A 14,435-nucleotide genomic window follows, 5' to 3' on the forward strand; every position below is an offset into this window, starting at 1 on the left:
TGGAGAGCAAAGTGACCTGTCATATATATGTGTGTGTATATATATATATATATACACACATATATACATATATATATATATATATATATACACACACACACACACACACACATTCCTTTTCTTATATTATCTTCCATCATGGTCTATTCCAAGAGATTGGATATAGTTCCCTGTGCTATACAGCAGGACCTATTTCTTATCCATTCTAAATGTAACAGTTTGCATCTACTAACCCCAAACTCCCAGTCCATCCCACTGCCCCCTTGGCAACCACAAGTCTGTTCTCTACGTCTGAGTCTGTTTCTGTTTTTCAGATATGTTCTTTTGTGCCATATTTTAGATTCTACATATAAGTGATAATCGTACGGTATTTGTCTTTCTAACCTACTCCTCTTAGTATGAGAATCTCTAGTTGCATCCATGTTGCTGCAAATGGCGTTATTTCATTCTTTTTTACGGCTGAAGAATATTCCATTGTAAATATGTACCACATCTTTTTTTAAAATTTTTTGCTTTTTTATTTCCCCAATACATTTTTTCTATTTATAGCATGGTGACCCAGTTACAATACATGTACACATTCTATTTTCACACATTATCATGCCCCATCAAAAGTCTAGACATAGTTCCTGGTGCTACACAGCAGGATCTCATTGTTAATCCATTCCAAAGGCAATAGTTTGCATCTATTAAGCCCAAGCTCCCAGTCCATCCCACTCCCTCCCCCTCCCCCTTGGCAATCACAAATCTGTTCTCCAAGTCCATGATTTTCTTTTCTGTGAAAGGTTCATTTGTGCCCTATATTAGATTCCAGATATAAGTGATATCATATGGTATTTGTCTTTCTCTTTCTGACTTCACGTAGTGTGAGAATCTCTGGTTCTATCCATGTTGCTGCAATTGGCATTATTTTGTTCTTTTTTATGGCTGAGTAGTAGTCCATTGTGTATATATACCACATCTTCTTAATCCATTCATCTGTCGATGGACATTTGGATTGTTTCCATGTCTTGGCTATTGTGAATAGAGCTGCAATGAACATGGGGGTGCATGTGTCTTTTTTAAGGAAAGTTTTGTCTGGATATATGCCCAAGAATGGGATTGCTGGGTCGTATGGTAGTTCTATGTATAGATTCCTAAGGTATCTCCACAGTGGTTGTACCAGCTTACATTCCCACCAGCAGTGCAGGAGGGTTCCCTTTTCTCCACACCCCCTCCAGCATTTGTTATTTGTGAACTTATTAATGATGGCCATTCTGACTGGAGTGAGGTGGTCTTTCATGGTAGTTTTGATTTGCATTTCTCTAGTAACCAGGGATGTTGAGCATTTTTTCATGTGCTTGTTGGCCATTTGTATATCGTCCTTGGAGAAATGTCTATTCAGATCTTTTGCCCATTTTTCCATTGGTTTTTCAGCTTTTTTTGCTGTTGAGTTATATAAGTTGTTTGTATATTTTAGAGACTAAGCCCTTGTCAGTTGCATCATTTGAAACTACTTTCTCTCCCGTGAAGCCATCTGGTTGTGGACTTTTATTTATAGGGAGTGTTTTTATTGTACCACATCTTCTTTTTTTTTTTTTTAATTGTGAATCTTTTTTTTTTCTTTTTTTGGTCTTTTTGCTATTTCTTGGGCTGCTCCCGCAGCATATGGAGATTCCCAGGCTAGGGGTCCAATTGGAGCTGTAGCCACCGGCCTACGCCAGAGCCACAGCAACGCAGGATCCGAGCCGCGTCTGCAACCTACACCACAGCTCACGGCAACGCCGGATCGTTAACCCACTGAGCAAGGGCAGGGATCGAACCCGCAACCTCATGGTTCCTAGTCGGATTCGTTAACCACTGCGCCACGACGGGAACTCCGTACCACATCTTCTTAATCCATTCATCTGTGCCTAGACATTTAGGATGTTTCCAGGTCTTGGCTATTGCGAATTTTTTTTTAAGAATCTTGATTACTATTTTTATTTTCCAAAACATGTTTCACAGATAATTTCTATAAATGTAAAATAAAAACAGTTGGAGGATTTTGATGGTGATATCAAACTTATGTGATATTTTCAACAAAACCTTGAAAGGCAAATTCAACTGGTTTCTGAAGCTTAATACATCACACGTAATAGGTATAAGTAACTAAATGGAAAATTACTATTTGGAGCAATACAAACATTTAAATATGGGGAATATTATTACAAAGTCTTCAGAGTCTAGGTAGAATCTTGATGAAATCACACATCAATCTGTTAGAATTCATTTCTGCTAACCAGAAATTTGACCAATTTTTAAAAGGGAACATAGACTGATTTTATCTTATGTTTAAGCTGTTGCTGGTATACTAAAATTCATACAGGACATTATTGTTGTGACTGCCTTAAAGTTTAAAAGATGCCACAAAATACCACTGTAGTCTGTACTTGGTCTTAAAATGTGAAACTACTATAAGATCATGGGAAGGAGGAGAAAGAGAGCTGAGGATTACAGCTAACTTTTCTTTTTAATGCTTACCCTTCTTTGAAATTATGGTAACATTGGACTTGCTGGCTTAAGATGTTAGAATAAAGATCTCTCATTCCTTCTCTCCATGTAACAAACAACTTTTAAAAAAAGAGGAGAATGAGGAATAGCAAACTTGTCTTTGATGAGATTAGGAAATACTTCCAACACTGAGTTGAAAAATAAAAGGGGCTGAATAGGAAACACGACCAGAGTGTTGGGTGTGTGTGGTGCAATCAGGGGAATGCTGAGAGATGAACTGTATTTCTCGGAATCCCAGGCAGAGAGTATAGAATGCAAGGTTCTCCAGAGTTGGCAGCCCATGTACCCTGAGTCACAAGGGTTTTTTCCTTCTGTAATTTTATTGGAATATAATTGACTTACAAAGTTGTGTTAGTCTCAGGGGTATTGCAAAGTAAATCAGTTAACATTTTAGTGGTTTCAGAATATCCATTCCTTTTCACGTTCTTTTACCATATAGGTCGTTATACAATATTGAGTAGATTTCCCTGTGCTATAGAGTACACATTTTTACTTATCTATTTTATATATGTGTATATAGCAACCCCAACCCCCTAATTTATCCCTCCCCCTTCACATTTTCCCTTTGGGAAACATAAGTTTGGTTTCAAAATCTTTGAGTCTGTGTCTGTTTTATAAGCTCTATTGTTTGTATCATTTCTATTAGATTCCACATATAAATGATATCATACAATGTTTTTCTCTGACTTAGTATGATAATTTCTAGGTCTATCCATGTTGTTGGAGATGGCATTATTTCATGCTTTTTTTATAGCTATCAACAGAGGATTGGATAAAGAAGATGTATACATACAATGGAAAAGTTGGGTGTTTTGTCAACAACAAAATGTTCCTTGAAATCTAAGTCCACAGATTAGGAATGTAGGTCGAGCTAAAGGCAAGACCCTATCTGGGTACCACATTACATTAATCATCATGTCACATTAGATTCCTGCTGGATGTATAAGTTTCTCAGATTTTTTAAAAATGATTTTGATAACTTTGACAGATTTGAAGAGTTCCGTCAGGTATTTTGTGGAAGATCAGTCATTTGAGATTTATTGATACCTTTCTCATTATTAGACCTGGGTAATGGGTTTTAGGGAAGAAGTGCCATTCTTATTATTATGTATCAAGTCTACATACTATCAACATGGCGTTTTACTCTTGTTATTAACCTTCATCACCTGGCAGAGGTAATGTTTGTCAGATTTTTCTGTTGTGAATTATTCTCCCCCACTTTCCAGAATGACCTCTTTAGGACATCACTATGCAGAGCCCACTTGAGGAGTGGGGAGTTTGCTTCTGTATGGGAAATTAATCCTTCTCCATTCATTATTGATTCAATCCATCAATCAATCAGTCATAACTGGAGATTCCTGATGGCTCAGTTGGGTTGAGGATCCAGCATTGTCACTGCAGCAGCTCTGGTCACTGCTCTACCATGGGTTGGATCCCTGGCCTGGGAACTTCCCCATGCCATGAGCAGTGCGGGAAAAGAAAAAAAAAGAAAAAGAAAATCAACCAATCCATCACTTATTTGCATCAGTAGGACTCAGGACTATATCTTTTATACTTTGGGTTATAATTCAGTACTACTTTATTTATTCTGTTCCAATTTTCCACTTTTGTCCAGTTGGCTCCTATGCCTTGTGGTATTCCCCTATTATTGTAGGGCTTTTTTTTTTTTTTTTTAATCAACCCTTTACTTTCTGGCAGTACAAAATGCTCTGAGCTATCCTGTACATTTCCTGTCCCAGTCCTAGAATCAACCATTTCTTGGGACTGGTAACAGAAAACAAGACCTGGGCACTAGTAATGCCCATTGTTACTGGGGTGTTCTTGCTTCCAGGACCTCTCAGTTGAGAAAGAAAAGAAACGTGTGCATACTAATCCATGCACATGTCTATATCTATATCTATAACTGTGTATATATATATATATATATATATATATCCATGTATATCTGTATTCATCTAGACATGACTTCATACTGGTGACTTTAATCTCTTAACCTCGTGAATCATTCCAGATATCTCCCCTTTCGTGTCTGTAATCTCTTACTCCAACAGTAAGATATGTGGCTCCGATCATCTGGTTTTACTTAACTTACTTAATCCACTTACATAATTGTTCACTTCCAGTTGACATTTTAGCAGTTTCAGAATTGCTCACCAGGCATTTCCTGTCACAACAGGACAGCCGGTTAAGAACCTGACTAGTATTCATGAGGATGTGGGTTCCCTGGCCTCGCTCAGTGGGTCCCAGTGTTGCTGCAACCTGTGGTGTAGGCTGGCAAATGATGCTCATATTTGACCCCTAGCCTGGAAACTTGCATATGCCTCAGGTGCTGCCTTAGAAAGGAAAAAACAAAAAAGAATTGCTCACCAGAACACTCATGGGAAACAATGCTATCAATGAGGGTAGAGTGCTTATGTGCAGTTCTTTTTCTTATCCACTCATTTTCAAGGTTACTTAGCATTTCCTACTCCTCCACTCCCTTTACTGAGGCTGTTCATATATTTATAATAGATTATTTTGTCACAGTCTGCATTTCATTCTGGGATTCTACAACCTTCTAAAGGATTTTTTTTTTTCTTTTTAGGGCTGCACCTACGGCATACAGAAGTTCCCGGGTTAGGGGTTGAATTGGAACTGCAGATGCTGGCCTATGCTACAGCCACAGCAACATGGGACCTGAGCCTCATCTGTGACCTACACCACAGCTCACAACAATGCCAGATCCTTAACCTACTGAGCAGGGCGAGGGATCAAACCTACATCCTCATGGATACTAGTCGGGTTCGTTACCACTGAGCCACAACAGGAGCTCCCTAAAGTGTTTTTTAATTGTGTGCATCAAAGTTCACTTTTTGTTTCATAGAGTTCTATGAATTTGGTCAAATCCATGATGCCATGTATCCTCCATTACAATGTCACACCACCTTAAAAAGAAATCACCTGTACTTCATCTATTTGGTCCTTTCCCAAGTGCCTGAATTCCTGGCAAGCACCAATCTCTTTGCTATCTATATAGATAAAGCCATTTGAATGGAATCATACAGTGTGTAGCCTTTTCAGAATGGCTTCTTTTACTTAGTAGTATGCACATAAGATAGATAGTCACCTATATATTTATTTATGTGACCTGATAGCTCATTTCTTTCTTTTTTTTTTTTTTTTTTTGGCTATTCTAGGGCCGTACCTGTGACATATGAAGTTTCCCAGGCTAGGGGTCTAATTGGAGCTATGGCTGCTGGCCTACACCACAGCCACAGCAACACCAGATCTGAGCCACATCTGCAACCTACACCACAGCTCACGGCAATGCCGGACCCTTAACCCACTGAGCGAGGCCAGGGATCGAACCTGTAACCTCATGGTTTCTAGTTGGATTCATTAACCACTGAGCCACAACAGGAACTCCAAGATAACTCATTTCTTATATCACTGAATGATATGCCATGTTTTATAACTGAATATTTGTGCCACGTATTTTCTATCCATTTACCTGTTGAAGAATACCTTAGTTGCTTTTAGTTTTTGGCAATTTAAGTAAAGCTGCTAAAATCATTCATGTACAGATTTTTTTGTGGGGGCATGAATTTTCAAATAAGTTGGAACACCTGGGAGTGTGATTGCTTTATTGCCTGGTAAGACTATGTTTACTTTGTAAGAAACTGCCAAACTGCCTTCCAAAGTGGCTGTAACATTTTAAAATCCCCACCAGCATTGAATGAGTGTCCCTGTTGTTCTAATTCTCACCAGCTGTTAGCATAGTCAGTTTTAAAAAAAAAATTGTTAGCCATTCTCAGAGCTATGTAGGAGTATTTAATTTGTTTTCATTTTCATTTATAATAACACATGGTATTGAGCATCTTTTCATGTGCTTATTTGCTGTCTGTACAACTTCTTTGGTGAGACATCCAGATTGTTTGCTCCTCTTTGAAGTGTTTCTTTTTTCTTAACTTGAAGATTGTCTTCTGGACCTCAGCTCATTCTTTCCTATTCTTCCTTTGAGTGAAGAGATGCCAACCAGGCCAGGCATTTTCATTCCAATATGGTGGAGGCTTCCCTTGGCCCCCTCACTATCCACTTGTGACTCAGAGGAATCTCCTTGCTGTTAAAGGGCATGTGCTCTGCACACCCCTGCTGTGGATCCACCTGCTGTGGATCTGCTGGGTTGGCAAAGAATCTGTTCCTGCTTCTTCTGTCTGATTCTGTGATGTGTGGAGAGAAATTACTCCTGGTAGTTTGAATCCTTCTGTAGTTTTCTCTTATCAAATTTCATGTATGAAAAACCTCCAGAATCTACCATTCTGACGCTCTTCCTGTCTTTTCTGCTCCTTCCTTCTCTGATCAGCACCTCCCAGGTTCAGTCCATGCACTTGCTCATTTTTACTCCCAGCTACAATGAATTACTTGGATTTGTACTCTATAAAACAAATGAAAAAAGAAAGTTACTGATGCATGGGCTGGAGGATGTTGTATTGATTGCTTTAGCAAAAAGAAAACCTGCTTACAGGTATCCTGGTAAGAGTGTGCTTGGCAGCTTCTGCAAACATCCTGCCTATCCAAGGACAGAAACACATGGAAGAGAAAAATCTCACTTCACCGTAGCAGTGTCCATGATTTATCTCTAAAAATGAGCCCAGCACTTTGCTAAGTGCTTATACATATTATGATACCTAATTCTTTTTTTTTTTTCTTTTGCCATATCTGTGGCATATGGAAGTTCCTAGGCCAGAGGTCAAACCCACACCACAGCAGTGAGGCAAGATGTTGCACTGACAATGCAAGATCCTTAACCTACTGAGCCACCAGGTAACTCCTGTGATTTAAAAATATATATATTAATTTTACTTTTTAATTTTATGGCCATACCAGCAGCATATGGGAGTTCCCTCAAAAAAATAAGGAACTAAATCTTATTTAAGTCAGGATAAGTAAATTGGTGGGCTTAATCAATGGAGCAGATGAGATTCCGATTTAGGTCTGTCTTGGCTTTAAGCAACATGCACTTTCCATGGGATGTGAGACTAGACCTGTGTTTTCCCTTCAGAAACTGATCAACACAATTGACAGCACATTTACTTTAATGTCAGCTGACATTAGAAAAATAAAGTTATAAAAATAGGTTTCACTTTCTAAATTACAATCTACATTTCTGAATTACAGAACACCTCACTGCTATGCTTTATTTAAATAGGGGAAGTAACTATAAATATTTTCAGTTTATACAACACCTTTCATTTAGAAACATTACCGTCTCTACATGATTCATAAGTCATCAAACCATTTTGGGAAACAGGAGAATTACTTAATAAACAACCCTTGAGAAATTTGAAATTTAAATTTTTGAATTCTCAGATTGGGGAGAAGTAAGGGAATTACTTAATAAATAAACTTCATGAAATTTGAAATTAAAAAATGTTGAATTCTCTGATATTTTAAAGTCTTTCTCTGATAAGAGGAAAAAGTCAGTGCTTTTTTTCCAAAACAAGAATGAGGCTTAAATGTCTTGGGTCCTTTTAAGTGCCTCCTCTTTTCTTCTGGGTCATCTCCTAAATCCATTAAAGCAAATTAAAAAAAAAAAAAAAAAAAAACCTTCCCTGGTGGCTCACTGAGTTAAGGATCTGGTATTATGCAGATCGGATCCTGGCCCCAAAACTTCCACATGCCAGTCTGTAGCCAAAAAAAAAAAAAGTCAAAGCCTAGGAGTTCCCTGGTGGTCTAGTGGTTAAGGATCCAGCATTGTCACTGCTGTGGCACAGATCCCATCCCTGGCCTGGGAATTTTTGCATGCTGCAGGCACAGCCAAGAAAAAAGAAAGTTAAAGTCTATGTGTCTAAATATACCAGTTTGACTATGTGCTTAAATACAGTACTAATCTCAGCCAATGTAACTATGTATGTTATTCCTGTTGTTATCATCCTCATGCAGGATTTATCATCTTGCCCCTGGATCATTGTAATAATCTCCTAATAGCTATACCTCCCTCTGGTGTCCTTTCCTCCTCTTCAAAATATATACATGTGCAGTATTGTGCTGTTAATTGCGTTGATCATTTTCTGAAGGGAAAACACAGGTCTATTCTCATATCCCCATGGAAAATGCATGTTGCTTGAAGTCACGACAGACCTGAATCAGAATCTTTTCTACTCTATTGATTAACCCTAGAAAGTAACTTAACCCAACTAAGCTTTAGTTACTTATTTTTTGATGGAACCCTGAAAGGTTGCCATAAAACTAAATGACACGAAGTAAGTAAATTCTCATTTCCTTCTCCACAACTAGACCTCTACAAAATTCTACAGATTTGTTTCTCAGACTACTGGCTATGCCTTATCTACCACTTTTCAAAAACTTGTGTCTTTCCTGGTTTTATCATGTGTTATTTTCTGGCTAGAAGGTACTTCCTTCCATATTTTCATTTGCCAAGTGAGACAGTCCTTCCCTTGTCCAACCTAGCTGTTGCTATGGAGAATCATCTTCTGATGACTCAGCCCCATCATTTCCTAAGCTAAGATCTTGGGCAGCACAGGCCATAAAATAATACAATGCCATCCTAGTGGTATGTGGGTGGTACCTTGTAGGTATGCATGCCCGCTAAGTCATGGGCTTCTCTTAACTCCAACTGTATTTCACAAGTATGCAAAATAGGGATTTTGGGTAAGTTTCTTTTTTTAGCTTTTTAAATTAAAGTATAGTGGATTTACAATGTCCTGCCAATTCCTGCTGTACAGCATAGTGACCTAGTCATACATATTTATATATTCTTTTTCTCATGCTATCTTCCATGATGTTCTATCCCAAGATATTGGATATAGTTCCCTGTTCTGATCAGTAGGATCTCATTGTCTATCCACTCTAAATATAATAGTTTGCATTTATAACACCAAATTCTCAATCCATCCCACTCCCTTCTCCCTTCTCCCTCCCCCCTGGAAACCACAAGTTTGTCCTCCATGTCTGTGAGTCTGTTGCTATTTTGTAGATAGGTTCATTGGAACCATTTTAGGTTCCACATATAAGTGACATATGGTATTTGTCTTTCTCTTTCTGACTTACTTCACTTAGTATAAGAATCTCTAGTTGCATCCATGTTGCTGCAAATGCCATTATTTTGTTCTATTATGGTTTTGTATAGTATTCCATCGCATATATCTACCATGTCTTCTTAATTCATTCATTTGTTGATGGACTTTTCAGTTGTTTCCATGGCTTGGCTATTGTGAATAGTGCTGCACTGAACATAGGGGTGCATGACTTTTTGAATGGCACTGGGAAAACTGGACAGCTACATAGAAAATAATGAAATTAGAAAGTTTTCTAACCATACACAAAAATAAACTCAAAATGGATTACAGACCTAAATGTAAGGTGAGAAACTATAAAACTCCTAGAGGAAAACATAGGCAAACCTCTTTGGCATAAATTGCAAAAACATCTTGTTTGATCCACCTCCTAGAATAATGACAATAAAAACAAAAATAAGCCAATGGAGCCTAATTAAACTCAAAAGCTTTTGTGCAGCAAAGGAAACCACTTAAAAATGACAACCCAAAGAATGGGAGAAAAACTTTGCAAATGATATAACTGACAAGGGCCTAATCTCCAAAATATACAACAACTCACACAACTCTACAACAAATAAACAATCCAATAGAAAAATGGGCAGAGGACCTAAATAGACATTTCCACAAAGAAAACATATGGATAATCAATAGGCATGTGAAAAGAAATAATTTCTTAATTATTAAAGAAATGCAAATTAAAACTACAATGAGGTATACCTCATACCAGTCAGAATGGCCATCATTAACAAGTCTATAAATAACAAATGCTGAAAAGGTTGTGGAGAAAAGGGAACCTTCCTTCACTGCTGGTGGGAGTGAAAATTGGTTCAGCCACTGTGGAAAACAGTATGGAGGTTCCTCAGAAAACTATAGAACTACCATATGATCCAGCAATCTTACCCCTAGGCATACATTCAGACGAAACTTTCATTCAAAAAGATACATGTACCTCCATATAAGTTTCTTTATAGCATCTTAGCACTGGACTCCAGTTTTCTTGATGGGGATCTTGATGTTTCTTACTCTTGAGAGCTCTTGCTCTAGAGGATTATCACAACTTCTGGGTAGGGTCTTAATCTGCAAAACTTAACCCACGCATATTATACCTAACTTACCTTAGTATCTTTACTTGAAAGAATCATACTATAATCTACCCACAGGAGTGAATCACAATTCTGATTTCTGCCATGCCTCTCTGGACTTTAAAATTTTGATTTCTAGTTTTGTCTCTTTGGGACAAACTTTACAACCAAGTCAGTTTCTCTACCTACTGAGATCATCCTAGTTATTCTCTCAGTCTGGGCATTGAGAGTTGAGATCCCACCCTACCTCATTGCTTTATTCTGAAGCAACGTGCCAGGCACTTGGGATCAACAGAGAAAAACAAAACCCAACAACCAAGCACAAAACCCTTTTTCCTCGTGGAGTTTTTGTTTACATGGCTTATTATCTTTTCAGATTGCTTTTTATTATTTATTTGCAAACCTATGAATTTGGAAAAGGGGTTATTCAATGTGATTAAGTTAAAGATCTTGAGTTGAGATCATCCTGGATTATCCGGGTAGTCCCTAAATCCAATAAAAATTGTCCTTATAATAGAGACAGAAGAGAAGACACAGAGACCATGGGAAGATGGAAGCCGAGATGGGACTGATGTGCAACCCTAAGCCAAAGAACATCTGGAGCCACCAGAGCTTCCTGGAAGAGGCAGGAAGGAGTCTCTCCTCGAGCCTTTGGAAGAGGGCAGCCCCTCTGACATCTGATTTAAGATTTCTGGCCTACAGAGCTGTGTAGAATAAATATCTGTGGTTTTAGGCCCCCAAGTTAGTGGTGCTTTGTTATGGCAGCCACAGAAACTAGAATATCCCCATGCTTTGCTGTTAAATATCACAGGGGGATATTTAACCAACCAACCAACCAGGGCTGGTTAAGATCTTCAGAGCTCATCAATACTAGAAAAGGTCACAGCCTCTACTTCTTCGGCCCCTGTGATGCCACCTATAATTTAATATGAAACCAATTCTAAAATGAAAAGCACAGATATACATGCTGGAATTAATAGTTCCCTTTCAGCTTTTCTAATCATAAAATTCTGAAGAGTTCATAAAGTATGATGTGGTTTTGTGGTGGAGGGGGGAAACTGGCCTGCAGAACAGAAATAAAATACTATTCCACAGGCTTGTTGTAGGAATAAGGTGATACAGTGTGTGACACTGCTACCTGGTGCCCTTCCCTTGGTAAATGTGCTTTTCTTTATTTTAGGAGTGGGATGGGATGGGGTGGTGGCAAGGGTTTCATGAAGACTTAAGACAGGCTTTGTTTCTTGGGTCTCTCTACTGACTCAGTGGTTCTAAGTCTGTGAAGTAGAGACATGAGAAGTCATCCAGATCATTGGAATTAACATAGCTCTACAGATCGATCACAGTTCAGACACCGCCTACCACACAACTGGGACGCAGTGAATCTCACAGCATTTTGTCTCTGTGCTTTGTTTTTTCCATTCACCAGTTGAGATCATTCGTGCCTGTCTCACTGGGATGTTCCTAGAGTCACAAAGAAGATGTAGTTGGGCATGACTCCTAAGAAACGAATCATAAAATAATTTTCCTTTAGAGGATGAGAGGAGAGTAAGCAAGAACTTTCTCCTTAAGGTGTTTCCAGGATTGCCAGCAGCTGATTGAGTGGCTGTGAGCCATGCATGAGCCTTAGCTTTTCTCCTAAATGAGAGAGAAAATTACATAATTTCTTTGGGAGATTTTTCACACTGTCAATTATATCTTACCTCCTGGAGAGACCAGCCAGACAGACTCTAATTGACAACACGTAAAAGAAGCATCTTAAGTGCCCCTGGGTCATCCCCAGAGCTTTAGTCACTCATAATACTTCCTCAAGATTATAAAAACATCCCCTAAAATTATTTTACCTTTTTTTAATTGAAAGAATTCTTTGACCTCTCCCCAATAGCTGCTCCCTAGAAAATTCCTTTTAGCTGAAACCATACTTTATCTTGGCCTTCCAAACAAGCTTGTTTCTATGCAAACAGGTTTCCTCATTCATTTGAAAATGAGAAGAATAATAGTAGGGTTTGGAGGAGCCAGAAAGCTATTTTCTGGATTGACTTCCAATTGAATTAGATCAAATCAACCAGGACTGTGATTGCTAACATGCATTCAGATGTTTGCCTCATCCCTAGGCAAAAGCTGTTCATTTTTTATGTATTCTTGCAAATTCTTGGTGTTCAACTTCTTGTATTTTTTTTTCTCCATAAATGTCAGGTAACTTTACTTAAAGAAAAAAAAATGGAATATGGTTGACGTGCAAATTGTGGTAATTTCAGACATACAGAAAAGTAAATCAGTTATACATATATCAATTCCTTTTCAGGTTCTTTTCCCATATAGGTTATTACACAGTATTGAGTAAATTTCCTGTGTTCTAAGTCAAGCATGAGCATGAGTTCTTAGTAGAATTTAGCATCTGGTAAGATGAGGCAGTATACTTGGTCATAGCCAGCTTCTGTTCTAATTGGTGCCTATGTTAGATATCTAGAATATCACCCTTGTTTAACAGCCATACCTTTTTGGGGAAATTTTGAAAAATGATTGATTGATTGTCTTTTTAGGGCTGCACCCATGGCAAATGTAAGTTCCCAGGCTGGGAATCAGAGCTGTAGCTACCAGCCATCACCGTAGCCACAGCAACATGAGATTCAAGCTGTGTCTGTGACCTACACCACAGCTCATGGCAATATCATATCCTTAACCCACTGAGTGGTGCCAGGGATCAAATTAGCATCCTCATGGATCCTGGTCAGGTTTTTTACTGCTGAGCCGTAAGAGGAACTCCCAATGATTTTATTTATAATAGCATAAAACTATTAAATTCTTGGGCATAAACTTGCCAAAATATATGAAAGAGCTGTACCCTGAAAACTATAAAATATTGCTGAGAGATGTTTAAAAAAACTAAATTAGGAATTTCCCTTCTGATGAAATGGGTTGAGGATCCAGCATTGCCGCAGCTGCAGTACAGGTCAGAGCTATGATGCAGGTTTGATCCCTGGTCTGGGAACTTCCACATGTCTTGAGGGAACCAAAAAAAAAAAAATTAATGAGATATACATAATTCATGAGGTGAAGACTCAATATTAAGATTTAACAACCAGGCATTAACACTGATAGATAGAATAAATGGTTATACAGGTAAGTAAGGTAATTTAGACAGTACCAACGGTGTTTGGAAGACATTTTATTTCCTATAATGTGATGAGTCGAGTCTCCATGTTTGGAAGGAATGGGAAAACTGATGGGCAATGTTAAGCCATAGGACTACTAGGTTTGTTTCTCCATCTAGTTTAAACGACCTTTGTTGGGAGGGGTGGGCTGCCATGAGCCTGAGCATCCCTGCACATTCTTGCTGGGTATGCATATGGGTGCAAGGCCCTCACCCCTCTTTACTATACCATATATGAGAGTTTGTGCTTGCAGCAAGCAACCTTGAGATGTTGGGTACTGTCTTCCCCAAGAGCAAGGCCAGGATTGCTTCTGCTTATACAAAAGGAGTGAACCCCCAAGATCAGCATTTCTGTCCTCTAAATGCAACACGTTTTGTTTGCAGCCATCCATCAGGAGCCCTTCGTGTTGTTCCTGTGTCTCACTGGGAGTGTGGGACCTGAAGCAAGGGGCTGTGAGGCTCTGGCCACTGCTTTTTCTGTGAGTAATGAAGTCATTTGTTTCTGACCCTTGGGGTCTTGTGCATTTTGTCAGCATCTGTGAAACAGGCACAGGCTCATCTGTTAGTTTATAAGCAGGGGAACGTCTCAAGACCCTACACTGTTCCTGACAC

Source organism: Phacochoerus africanus, chromosome 2, assembly GCF_016906955.1.
Source record: "Phacochoerus africanus isolate WHEZ1 chromosome 2, ROS_Pafr_v1, whole genome shotgun sequence".
NCBI classification, from domain to species: domain Eukaryota; kingdom Metazoa; phylum Chordata; class Mammalia; order Artiodactyla; family Suidae; genus Phacochoerus; species Phacochoerus africanus.